Below are 13,600 nucleotides of genomic sequence, written 5' to 3'. Positions count from 1 at the left end.
TATTTCTGAGCTTGGCATTTGCAGGATGCTTGTTTACAGAAAGCTCGCTGCCCGAAGTAGTTCCCGTATCGAACACATTCACACAGGAGCGGTCAAGGTGAGGAAATTTGGCAGGAGAGTGGCGAGTGTAATCCCTTCCATTACACAGAGTTAACGTCTCGGGCAAGGACGGAGCAAGGGCTGTGTCACACTGCTGGGCTAACCGGGGCACGCCATGGTTAAAAAAGTCACCATACGGAGATGGTTGGCTGTAAATCAGCGATGGGTAATTCTTACAGGGGCTTTAAAAGCAGCCGGGGTGAAAACCATTGATAGCCACAGGGCTACCAAGAAGAGCTTAGTTAACTGTGCCCTCTTAGCTGTGGAGCTCACTTACTAACCAGATAAAGAAGCATCTTTAAACCTGGTAAACACTTCTGGATACTGCCCTAAAATTATGCAGTGCAACTTCGAAGTTTTTCCTCCCCTATTTACTTCCGTGTAAATATTGCACATTTGTTCTCTTTTTGTTCAGAAAAATTAAAGAAGGAAGGTGAAAGGGCAGCTTTACATGCCACAGATATGTGGGTTTTATTGTTGTTTTTGTTTTTATCAATGAGCAAAAATCTCCAGAATAAGATTATAACAGATCTCAAGCTGTCCATTATTTGCTATTATATGCTATAGGTCATGCTGTAGAGGAAATAGCAATTTAAAAATAAATAAATAAATAAATATAAAAAGGAATAAGTCTAATAGTTTTAAATTACTGTTTCTATAGTGACTTTAATAAACATTCTTTACAAGATGAATTTAGGTATTGAGGAACATAAATGTTTCCCACTTTCTATTTCAGACAAAAATTGAATTATATTTGCAGAGATATGCTTTAGACACATTTGGCATGTCATCCCCAGCTTGCCACTTTTTCTGGATGATTTTTATTTTTACAGAGAAATAGTGGATGGGCTGTGAATATTAGTTTGCTCAGCCTGGAAGAAATCGTAATTTGGCAAGAGTTGGCTCATAATAACAGGAGCAGACTTGATATGGAGAAGGGAAATTCTGCAGCTGCAAATTGGACTCTGCAGGAACTTCATGAAGTCCACTGTATGAAGTTTTGAGCTTTAATGCTAGTCCGAAGTGATACAAACAGCATTTTTCTTTTCTTTCTTTTCCTCCCGTGTCTGTAGAACTACTAACTTTAGGTGAAGTTAGATTTTTCGTTTTTAAACAGAAACCCTTTTGAACCAGCAGAATAACGCCTCCGGTTGGAGTTCTCCATTTGAGAGGGAGCAGCAGTGAACGGGCGCTGGAAGCTTTCACGCAGGTTACGGCTGGTTTTAGTTTTGTAGTGGAGGTGTCCCTCCAGTGGCTCCTCAAAAAAATGCAGCGATAGGGAAGCTGGTGTTTTATTCTGTGGAAAAAAAAGGTGTTCTCACGTCTCCCAAAGTTAACGACACTCCTTACTACCTCAGGAAAAATGTCAATATCAGCTGGAGAATTAGGCAAAGATGTCAACACTCACATCTCCTAATGGAGTTCAGAATATCCGAATGACAAGAAATGTAGGCATGTTCTCTTTAATGAAAAAGCATTACGAGCCTTCTTTATTTATCCTATTATGTATTTACATCTCAGTTCTCGGAGTCTTAATAACAAGGCCCTGAATACACGTCTTACCCCGAAGAGTTTATAATCAAAGTGTAAGAAAAAAATAGACAGGAAATATGGGGAATCATGAAAAATATATATTATTTAGCATAATATACTCGTGTAGTCTGTGTAATATCAAAGGTGGCTTTTTTCTTAAGCCTTATGGCAAAGGAGAATTTAAATAAGAGCTTTGAAGGCAGGTAATGATGTAGCTTTGCGGCTGTTTGCAGCCTGTCTCTCCCAGGCCCAAGGGCGTGATGGAAGAAAGTATAAGGGTGCTCGTTGGAAAATTTAACGAGTGGATGATGGCAGCTTGGCAGGGAGTAACCGCCTGGACAGGCACTGCAAGCTGAGGCATTAGGTAGGGAGCCAGCCAAGTTGGGCCCTGAGATGTAAGGCAGGAAGCCTATGTTCAATGTTGTTGAGAAAAAGGTCAGTGATGGCCTGGAAAAACAAAGGCAAGAGGTGATCCAGGCTTGAGACTGACCTGTAGCAGCCCTTAGGCAGAGTAGGGTTGAGTTTCTCCAGGATAAAGGAAAGGGACCTGCAATGATCCAGGTCTGAAACGTTGGTGTCTGGAGGAGAGCTGTGTGCACTCCTAGGACGGGTTGCCTGTTAGAGAAGTCAGCAGGCAAGAACCACGGAGATTTCAAGAATCACAGCTCAGCTAAATGCCAGCTAATGTGATGGTCAAGCTGGGAGCCCGAGTGACGGGCAGGTGGTAGGGTTATCGCCTACCATGGTTAGCAAAGGAAACAGAAAGAAGTGGTCACTGGGAGGAAAGATTAAAAACTGCACCAAAAGCAATGGCTGGATACCCAAGACTGGATACGCAAGAAGACAAGCCGGGGTTTTAGTCTGGACACCAAAGATAGGGTTCAGCATTGTCTAGGTTAGTCTTAGGTTTGGTTAGCCTAGGTTAGTGCTTAGTCCAGGTTTCTGCCAGGGTGGCTGGTGTTTCACGCCTATTTAAATGAGGCACCAGTCTGACGACAGGAGCCTGGAGGGCAAATCGGCTGCCAAGGTAGGTCAGTACCATTGGATGAGCTCAGACATTCCTGAGATTCAACAGACTACATTGACTAAAGCTCCACTGGCTTCAAGAGGTGCAAAGACATCAGGTTCCCACGGGGACACCTCCCTGCAGGTGCTTGCCACCCAAGGAATTCAGAGAGGCGTCAGCATTAATACCTGATTTTTCAGAAATATGGGGATCAAGACCAATGATGCCCCTGAGGGGGCTGGAAAGAGAGCTGAGGAGAGAGCAAATGGATATATAGGAGGGAATCAGTAGAGGACAATGCCTTGCATGGAGCGGGACCAAATTCAGATTTGAACATTTGGTTCTAGTTCAGCAGAATATTGGCTACCAGAGGCATTGAATATTTTTTTATTTTATAATTTTATGTAGCCTGAGTGAAGTTTTTTGGAGCTCTAGGTAGACTTCCCTGAAAGGTAGTTTCTTTTTCTTTTTTATTTCATTGGTGGATTAGATCTAAAACAGACAATGTAAACCAGAAACACTGTGTTCTCATTCTAGAGTGGCCCGTCACTGACCGGGGAGAGAAATTTCATCCACAGTTTAGCAAAGCACATTGTGAGTAACTTAAAGATTAGTCCCTCCTAAAGCCAGGAAACAATTCCCATGCTTAAATTCATGTAAACAATTCGTTTTCAGCTGGAATCACAGAAAATTACTCATTTAAGTACAACCAGGAATCAGAGCAAAAGTCTCTTCCCTAGCCTCACTGACTTTTACAGCACTTAAATTTTTACCATTTAACATTAAAATATAAGTGCCGTGATCTTTATTTTTGGATGTGGTTTACTTTGCTATAGAGCTGCTTAATTCTCTGCCATATCTGGAATGACATTTGCCATGGATGTCAGCCAGTAAGTTTGTGAAAGTTTTTCTGGTTCCCTGGAAACCTTCCCTAACATCCCACCCGGCCTAGAGTTTAGACAATGACACATCTCAGCGTTACATACTTCCCATGCTTCAGTTCTGAAAGGATTTTTCCCCTTTGCATATGAAGAAGATGTGACATATCCTAGATCGGCTTTTGAGACATTCTTGAGATGCTCGAGATGCTCCGTGTTTAAGAGAAATATTTATTTTACAGATCGCAGCCAAGGGCAGCTGGCCTGGCTCAGAACCCACTGATTCCATCGGGAATTGGCTCCGGCTGATATGAGCTGCTCGGAGCCCGACAACACATTCATGAGTGACCAAAAGGGTAAACCTGAAAACTGAAGGAATTGTTCTACCGGCTAATAACAAAATGAGCTTGTATAGATAACACAGAGAAAAAATGATGTTTGGCCTGCAATTTTAAGAGGATTTACCTTCGCTCAAGCCTTAAACGGTTTAGAGCAGTGCTGAAATGCAGATCTGGGCCCCAGTCCAGTATTCCCTGGGAAGAGAAGAGGAGACATACCAGTATCACTGGGGACCAGGCTCCAACCTGGGCGACCCAACTGAAGGCTAAGCAGCCCCTGTGGCAATGCTTCTCAAGGGAGAACACTTGAAACAAAAGGCCAGTCCAACAATTAAAATGGGAACACAAGTTGTTCTACCGAAAGAAAAAAAAAAGTGCAAGAACTAATAATAACATAATAACATTCTTCAGGGTCTCTCTCCATGTAGACAAGTCTTCCAGTAGTTCCCTCAGGCTATCAGAGAGACCTCCAGCAGATTTCCAGATTTTTTGCACTGCCTCCTATTTGCAGAGCAGCTGTTTCTTCCAAAATAAGTGGGCCTTGCTCCTGCTGGCATTATCCCTTTTACACATAAAATAACATGGGTAGAACAATAACAAACAGATGTGATATATGATATATCATAAAATATAACAGCAACATCTCTCTCCAGCCCAGGAGGGTTATTTAATTTATCAGTTTTAACGAGTGTTCAAGCAGTTTATGACACATACTGATTCGTGCAATCTAAATGCAGCTATGTCATTAATATCATATAAATCTTTTTAAGCAAGAATCTGTGCTTTCACACACAAAAAAAAATGGTATCTGTGCTATACCAAAGGCTCATGTTTCATCAAATAAATTCAACTGGGATTAGGCTAGTGGTTTTAAATACCATTATCCTATAGTAAAAGCAAGTTTGATGCTTTCTAATATTAGTTCTGCTCCTATGCTCTGTCAGTAGGGAGGTGCTGAGATCATGCGGAGAGTGGGTAGCTCCCATGAGAAACCTAGCTGACAGATTGGTATTTGGGGGTGTCGTGGTAGCTGTGTGATTTTACTCCCCTTTTGCAAAATCTGCAACCAGTTCTTAGTAATAAAGGCTACACATAACACATATTACAAGTAAAGAGAAGAGATGACATGGGACTTGGGTAACTCATAGAGTGGTTTCCAGCCAAGGGTCAAGGTCAAAGAGCATTTTGATAGCGAAATCAGCAGCTGTTATTTTGATGTACCTATGTCTTGTCCCCAGCCATACGTTACGCTGAAATAGCCATGTATACATCACTAATGGCTATTTCAGAACCTATGAGAGCTTCTGGCAATGCTCCAAACGTAAGATATAAAGAGCAACCCACAGCTGGGAAATGGCAAATTTCTGTTTTTCTCTTAAGTTTTTAAAATATGGATGGATTTTCCAGGGGCAAGAGAGATACCAGTAAAATATTTCCCAGGCATCAGAACTATTCAGCAGAAATAAATCAAGTAAGGTTTTACTGGTCTACAAAATCGCAGTCAAGAATTTTTTAAACAGGAAAACTAGGCAAGGTGGGAATTAGGGCCACTTGACTGAAGTGTGGATATGGCCTGAAGGAGGTTGTATTCCCTGGAGGAGCCCCCGGTGGAGCAGGTGGCTGTGGCCTGGAGGAGGCTGCAGCCCGTGGAGAGCCCCCGCAGGAGCAGGCCCCGGGCCGGAGCTGCAGCCCGTGGAGAGGAGCCCCCGCAGGAGCAGGGGGTCTGGGGGGAGCTGCCGCCCGTGGGGGACCCGTGCTGGAGCAGTTTGCTCCTGGGGGACGGACCCCGTGGTACGGAGCCCTGTGGGAGCAGGTCTTGAAGGATCAGTTCGGGAAGGACGGCATCCCGTGGGAGGGACCCGCGTGGAGCAAGGGCAGAGAGGGACCGTTAGGGAGCGGCGGGGACAAAGCATCAGGCACTGACCGCAGCTCCCAGTCCCCATTCCCCCATGCCACTTGGTGGGAAGATGTAGAAGAGGGTGGAAGGGGGAAAGGTGTTTTTTGTTTGTTTTTGGTTCTCGCTGCTCTCGTCTGTTATTAATTGGAAGTAAATTACATTAATCTCCATATGCTGAGTCTGTTTTGCCTGTGACAGTAATTGGTGAATGATCTCCCTGTCCTCATCTCAACCCATGATTTTTTATTTCATCACATTTTCTCCCCCTTTTCCTTTGAGGAGGGGGAGTGAGAGAGCAGCGTGCTGGTGCTGAGCTGCTGTGAAAACACCACAGATGTTGAGCGAAATCTCCAAGGAGAAAAAGAGGAGGCTATGGGTTTAGGACACTGTCAAGTTTAGTCAAGGAACGGTGGTGGCTGAAGGCTGGGCAGGTGGACTTCGAGCTTTGGCATTGGAATTGCTTTTTTTATCTCTTCATGCCCTGCCCGTAGAAAGGAGATAACACTTTTCCTCCAGCTGATGATAGAGTGGCAAGGAAAAAATTGTCTAGAAAATGAAAGGGAGACACTTAGGGTTTTGTAACTAAAAGTAAGGCAAAGACACATTACCTCAACAGTTCCAGAATTTGAGTCTGAAAAAGAGAAGCAAAATTGTGTCTGTCCTGGAATGAATGACTTTGGGAAGAGTGAATAGAAACCCTAGAAGCAGACACCAAATTAAAACCGTGGTTTTTTTCTCTTTCTTTAGGGGAAAACTGGTTAAAGACATAAAGCAGAGAGTAGGAGCTGAGCTGAGTCACGGTGTGACAATGAAGGACCAGGCACCAAACGCACAGTGCACCGGCAGGTCTGAAGACAGCCAGGTGAAGGTACCTAGTTATGCTGCCCTGGCTTAGTTTACTATAAAATGACAGCAGAAGCCTCGTAATAGGTAAAGCAAGGGATGAACCAAATGGAGGCGAGGCTCTGAAAGCTGTCACCAGCCCAAGCTGAAAAACTGAAGGAATAAAGAAGAGGGCTGGATGATGGAGCCTAGAGGAGATGGTGCCTGGAAGGACCTTGCCATAGGAGAAGAGGAGCGGAGCAACAAGGTGACTTGTGACAGAGCTGAGGGCCGTACAGCAGCGGTACAATTAATCCACTCCTCATGATGCTTAGAGCCACCTACACACTTCAGGAAAGACCCAGTTTGAAAAGCTGAAGGTTCACTGAGACAAAAAAAAAATGGAGTTTTAATAAGGAATCATTTATTCATAGTTTGTTAACAATTTCCCCAATTTCTGGTACATATAAACAGAGCGGCCTTGTCCTACAGCAGCAGGCAGGCGTCTCGGTGCCGCGCTCTCCCGGCGGAGGCTGTGCTAATGTGAGTGCTCTCAGAGCATGCCTGGTATTTTTGGAAGCCTAAGCAGATTCAAAATAGCTGAGCGGTGATGTGTCTGGAATCAGAAGCCCAGGTCAGAGGGGATTAGCAGGCTGGACTCGTGGTAGCAGGCCGCACAGTCCCAAGTAGTTGCTCTGGGTGTTTTACCCATGCCCCACCATCACCCTGGATAATCTGCTTGGTAGCCCCGGAAACTGAGCCGGAGGCAAAATACAGGCTCTGTGAGGCAAAACAGCCGGGCTTAAGTTTCTGTGGGAGGCCTGGTCATTCCAGCTCAGTTTTCCATTTTGCTAAGAGTGGTCCTTCTGAGGTCCTTCATAGCAGCCCCTTCATCACCAGCTACATCCTTCCCTTCTTCCAGCCATGCCAGCTCATTTCCAAATTCAGCAGCATGGCACATGGTTCACAGGTTTAACCAAACTTCACAAACTTCACAGGTTTAACCAAAGGAGGAAGTGTTTCACACTGCCTTCGGGGTCACTGCGCGAAGAAGACCAGATTTATAATTGTTAAAGCTGATGGACCTAGAAGGAGGACAAGGTCCCATTGAAAAGACATTACTTTATGGTCTGTACTGGACATATTTTTTCTTCCAATATTTGCCACAGCTGGAAATGAAAAAGAAAAGAAAAGAAAAAAAAAAAAAAAAAAAAAAAACAAAAAGAGAAAAGAATAAAAAAACACTTTCTGTTTAAGTTGCTGTAAAAATCCAGTCCATGCATGCTTTGATAGGAGACAGCCTAATCCTCTTCTTGCTTGAGTGGTCTCTTCAATTTCTGCTGTGGAGCTGACAAGTCCCCTTGGGTTTATGGTGAGGGATTTTTTTTAGACGACGACTTTTTTTTGCTCTACTGATTTTACCTCAGGGGAAATCACTGAGATTTTTTTCCACAAGAAATAGCTGCTCCTTATTTATTTAGATAAGCTATCTAATTCCATTAAAGGTAGCTGTTTTGGGGGCCTTTTTAAACATTCTTCCTTTTGCTCCGGATTCTTGAGATCTTACAACATCTTTTTACAAAACTAGTTGGCTTTGACAGTCAGGGTTACATTAGGCTTGTCTAACAAGTGGGAAAATATACTTAAGGCCTCACAGAGGACAGTCACCGGTCTGTTGCAGTCCAGTGGGACTCACATCCAGCATGCTGGGGGCAGAGCTGAAGGAAAGCCAGGACAAAATGGGATGCATTGCTTCTGCATCAACCCACGCCCCAAAAATGTGAGTACCTCCAAAAGGGCAGGTTAAAAATGCAGGAGATAAATAATGGAAGGAGTAGAATAACGTTCCTGTGATGGATGTGCTGAAATTTTTCTCTAAATCAGGAAGATTTCTTCCTATAGCCCTGCTCTGTGTCACAGCCAGGAGTGGTGGACATAGCACAGGAACAGCTGGATAAAGACTTAAAGGCTGAATTGTGCCAAAGGGCAGAAGTGTTGCCATAGCAGTTCTTCCAAATACCATTTAAACTATTCAGTTTTGTTTTCTCTTGACAAACACGGGATAAACTAATTACATTATTTTGCAGATAGGAAGTGAAATAAAACACCTTATCTCTGGGAAAGCCCTCAGCTATGGCTGTCACTGTACAAATACTTGCACTGCAAATACCATTAGGCAGACTGGGAGGGCAAGCAATGAGAGCCAGCTGCAGAAGGGTGGAGCACAGCACTTGGCCGATCTCCCCACCTCCATTTCTGGTGCCCCCAGATTTCAGGGAGAGGGAGAAATGCATTGTCTTGGTATTGGGAGTAAGGTGGAGTGTAGGTTGAATTCCATTTTTATAAGCTGCAGGATTGTTTAATCTGCACTGCCCCACATTATTACTCTGTGTGCTCATCTTATGAAATGACATGACTGAGGTGTTGCTCTGAAGAATTAACGAGCTAAATGGTCTGAATGAAGTGAAAGAGAAAGGGATTAAATTACCTTATTTTATATGCAGGGATCAGAGAGAGGCTGGCTGATAACCATTGTAAGATTGACTCAGGAAGGTAGGTACAGAGTCAAGAACTGCATGCAGATTCCCTAAGTCCCAGGCTACTCTTGTAACCATGAAAGCCTTCTTCTGAAGTACAGAGCTAGGCTTGTAATATGGCCATGTATCATACATCAAACCACCTTCTGCCTCCAGCCTACCCTCACTCCAGCAAATTTCCCCCTTTGAACTTCATATCTGCAAGGGCTGATTCCTCCAGTAAAACCTGTGCTTCCAGATTAATACAGTTTGCAGCCCCAGATGCCCAGGAATTGCAGAAGACCAGAAGGACTCTAAAGAAGAAATTGTGACAGACTTTTTACAAAGCTGGTAAATATTAGGCTAATGTGCTGGGAAGTTCAGGTGTATCAAAAATGGGGATGATGTAGCTTACAACATAGAAAGCTCTTGGCTGATACCAAAAAAAGTGTTTTAGTAACAGCTTCAACTTGACCTAAAGAGTCAGGAACATGCCACCCTCTTCCTAAGGGAAAAGCTTTATTGATGAAGTTGGGAACCTGACAGGAGTACATTAAGCTCAGTGGAGCTAAGCACCTTCTAGGCTCATAAACGATAGCAGGATTGGAAGGTTTACTATGTAAGTATCCAAATTAACTAATCACAGTAAAGTGTGCCACATTTCCAGTAGTACAAATTAGTTGGCTAAGGCTGCTTTAAGGTAATGTGGGTTGATGGAATTTCTTAACTATTGCACTTGGAAGGATACGTCATGATTTAATTCACTGAATATCTATACATTCCAGTGCAAATAACACAGTAACTGCTAGGGCTAAATTAAGGGTTGGTTTCCATTCAGAAAAGTACTTTGCACCCCACAAGGTATAATTCAAATAGGAAAACCATTTCAGGATACATCCTGATAAAGATATCAAATAATTTTGGCTGGATTCTGAGGCAGCAACATGTTACTTTTCTTACTTAGCTATTCTGTTTCCTGATCACTATGATATGTCCTTTAAAAGTGAGATTCAGTGTGGTGACATACATAATACTAGCTTATTTATGTTGTATATGAAGCTTTAAATAGTTCCAGAATTTTAGCTCAGACTGCCTCTGTTGGTATGATCGATGTATAATCCCAGTAATGGTACTTGTCACTAGAAATACAGCACTAAAGCATCTAGTGCTGAATCCTGCACCAAGAGCCAGGTGAGCACACACAAACACACCAGTGACAGCTCTGAAGTGGGACAGCAGGAAAAGCTACACCTGCAATAAGTACATCCACAAAAATCCTAGACAGAAGGGAAGAGCCTGATATAAAACATATCATATCTGTTTTAAATTAATCTTCGGAGTACAAGAATACAGCTGTGTCCTGGGGCTCTAATTTCAGATAAGGAAACACAGCTGTGAACTGACTTTGACAGCTCTCTTTCTATATGCTGCCTCTTGCAAGTCTAAGAAATAAGCCACACCAGCTAAAGACCATTTGGCAATAGTCCATAGTTTAATATTTATCAATGTGTGTATAATTATAGCTACCCTGGCAGTTGCACTTAGGGTATTTTTCCCGCTGAAGCCCATTACTTACAGCTAACTCATCACAAATCCTATGCTTAGTCCTGGCCAGAGATGGTCCTACCTGCTTCTGTCTCCCTGAATGGGAGCCTGATGTAAGGACATTGCAGACAGACAGGCAGGCAGGCAGTCACCTGGACTAGGCTGCTGCTGGAGGAGCTGAGTGAATGGGAGCACATTCTGTAAGAGGTGATGCCTAAGCCAGATAACCATCCCTGTTGTGGCTGGGTGTTTCTCTGTGAGATACGCTGTGGGTTTGCCATGAGATCATAACCTCCATGCAAGCATTATTAAATGAAATTATGTGGCCCCACATAATGCAGCAGATCAGATTTTCATAATATTCCCCCCTCGCCCATAAAACAAAGGACCTCTATTAAGGAGGCACGAATCAGGGTTAGCTCACCCCAGTGTTTGGCGCTACCTGAGCGTAAACTCAAAGGCCTAAAAAATAAAGGCTCTGCACTGAAGTGTTCAGCAAACTGCTGATTCCAGTGTTTTAAGTCTATCTGATGAAGGTGGATGCTGTTTGTTCCATCCTCTGAGCTGCTAGGACAGAATCCATCCTCTTGGCCTAAGAAAAGTAGTTGAAAATATTCAGAAGGATATTTAAGGCACGTACAGATATGTATATGGAGGCATGTATACTTATTTCTGTGGAGAACAAAGCAACTTTCAGCTTGACCAGAAATCAGCCCCAAAGCAGAGCAAGAAGGCTAGTAGGAACGGACAGTAAAACATCTCCAAAATGAAACTTGACTTGACAGAAAATTGACTTCTTAAAATTAACGATCGCCCTCTTTCCATTTGATGTACCTGCTTTCTCTGGGAACATTCATCTCTGCCAAAATACCTCAATGAAAATCTCTCTGTTTTCCTGAAAAGGTCAGTTCTACACAGGGAAATAACTCAGAGGTGGGTCTCCTGTGTCTTTGGTCCTTTGTGCACCAGCAATAGGTCAGAGAATCGCAGCCGGGTTGGGTTGGCAGCACCTCGGGGTCCCTGGGGCCCAGCCCCTGCCCCAGCAGGGCCACCCCGAGCAGGGTGCCCAGGCCCACGGCCAGGCGGCTTTTGGAGCTCTCCAAGGAGGAGACCCCACAGCCTCCGGGCAGCCTGGGCCAGGGCTCGGCCACCCGCCCGGCACAGCCTGGGGGTCAGGGGAACCTCCAGGTCTGTGAGTGGATCCCCAGGGGCTGAAAGCTTCCACCTCAGGCCTGGGATCACTTGGGCAGCTCCAGCGTCACAGGGCTTGGGCATCGCAGCTCTCCCAGGGTGTCTTCCAGTAGGGGCCTGGGATCCCCGTGCCCAGCTGAGACCTCAGCCCTGATGCCGTGGCCTCTTCCTTGGCTCAGGAAGCCCAGTTATGGGGAAAAGCTCAGGGCTGAGCTTAAAATGTAGTTGCTTGCAGGCAGTGCTGATATATGTACTCAGCCACACAACACCCTCTGTATAAACACAACTGAACTGTAGTTTAAATGACCACTAGTCCAGTGCTACCTGGAGTAAACCAAGAGTTGAGGGGACGTGGAGACCACATCTATTTAAAGGTAAATAAATAAGATGAGAAGCTCCCTGTGTCCCTTTGCCTAAGAGAGACACAAAAGAAGAGAGGACCAACCAGGTAGGTAAGCTGTTTATTTACCAGTTCTTCAAGAAACACAAGACACCTTCAGCACAGGCAGCAGAGGAAGAGGACCCACATTTGTGAGGTCTGGGAGCAGAGGTCGCCCACATAGATAAAAATAATAATAATAATAATAATAATAAAAAAGCAAGAATGAGCAGAAAAAAAAATAGGAACAGCCTCACAGGCCTCCCCAGACATCTCTAGCCTCGCACAGCTGTCGGGCAAAGCAGCTCTGCTTCCCTGCAGTTATATTGGTCTGTTTTTTGCCATCAGCATTGTGGAGCTTTAATACCGAACCCTCAGTGCTGACCCCCATTTCTCCAGCAAGCGAAGGGAGGCGACGGCAGGTGCTCGATGGCTGGCCTTCCTCTTCCTTCTCCTCCTCCTCCTCCTCCCTCCAGCATCTCAGACCTCCGCGCCGTGTCCTGCCCTGCCAGCACGCTCAGCTTCACACCCGCTCAGCTGCTTTCCAAACAGGCCTCACACCTTTAAAAAGATAATAGATGTTTTCTTTATCATCACCTCTGGAAAAATTCTTAATAAAAGCCGAGATTAATACATATATATTATAAATAGCTCAGCAGCACCAGACAAACAGCTTTCACACTCCAAAGCCTTATTTCAGGGAAGCGAGCACTCTGACTGCAAGACGCAGACCACTATTGATTGCTGCTGCCATAAATCACATTTATTTTCCAAATAATAGGAAGATTCATTGTTTTCTGCCAAGCATTGTCACCTTGTAATAGAAGCCAGTCAAAGCAACAGTAATTTTCACACCATAAGAACAGTATCAAGTCTGTTCACCGAGCAGGATGAGCGCTATCGATCGGGGAGGGAGGGGAAAGAAAAACAGGAGACAAAAGCGAAGAAATTAAGTAATGATGTATAGGGCCTGTAATGAAAGGTCTGTTAACATTTCCATTATTCAGCATCCCTCCCCAGAGGCCTCCTGTGAAACATCTATAGCCCTGTTAGCAAACCCTCTCCTCAAAGCAGGGTTGCAAGGGGTTCATGGTGGGACACCGAGGTGTCAGCAAAGGGGAGGCCAAACCCTCGCATGGTCACTGTTTATTGACACCCAACAAAAAAGCCCCAGAACATTTGACTAAATTGAGTTTTTCTGCTGCAGAGAGACATAGGGCTAAGGGAATGGGGGCTGCAGAAGGGTCACCATCAGGGGAGGTCACAGAGTGGTGACAGAGGGTACAGATCTGCCTCTACCTGCCCCACGTCTGTCACCACTGTCAGGGCTGGGTGCCACAGCCCACCTGCTGAGGTTGCCCATATTAAAATTAAATAGCACTGCAGGAGAAGTTGG

The sequence above is a fragment of the Anser brachyrhynchus genome, assembly GCF_964034855.1.
Source record: "Anser brachyrhynchus genome assembly, chromosome: 2".
NCBI classification, from domain to species: Eukaryota; Metazoa; Chordata; class Aves; order Anseriformes; family Anatidae; genus Anser; species Anser brachyrhynchus.
The sequence above is the reverse complement of the archived record's forward strand: the minus strand, read 5'-3'. Positions refer to the sequence as shown.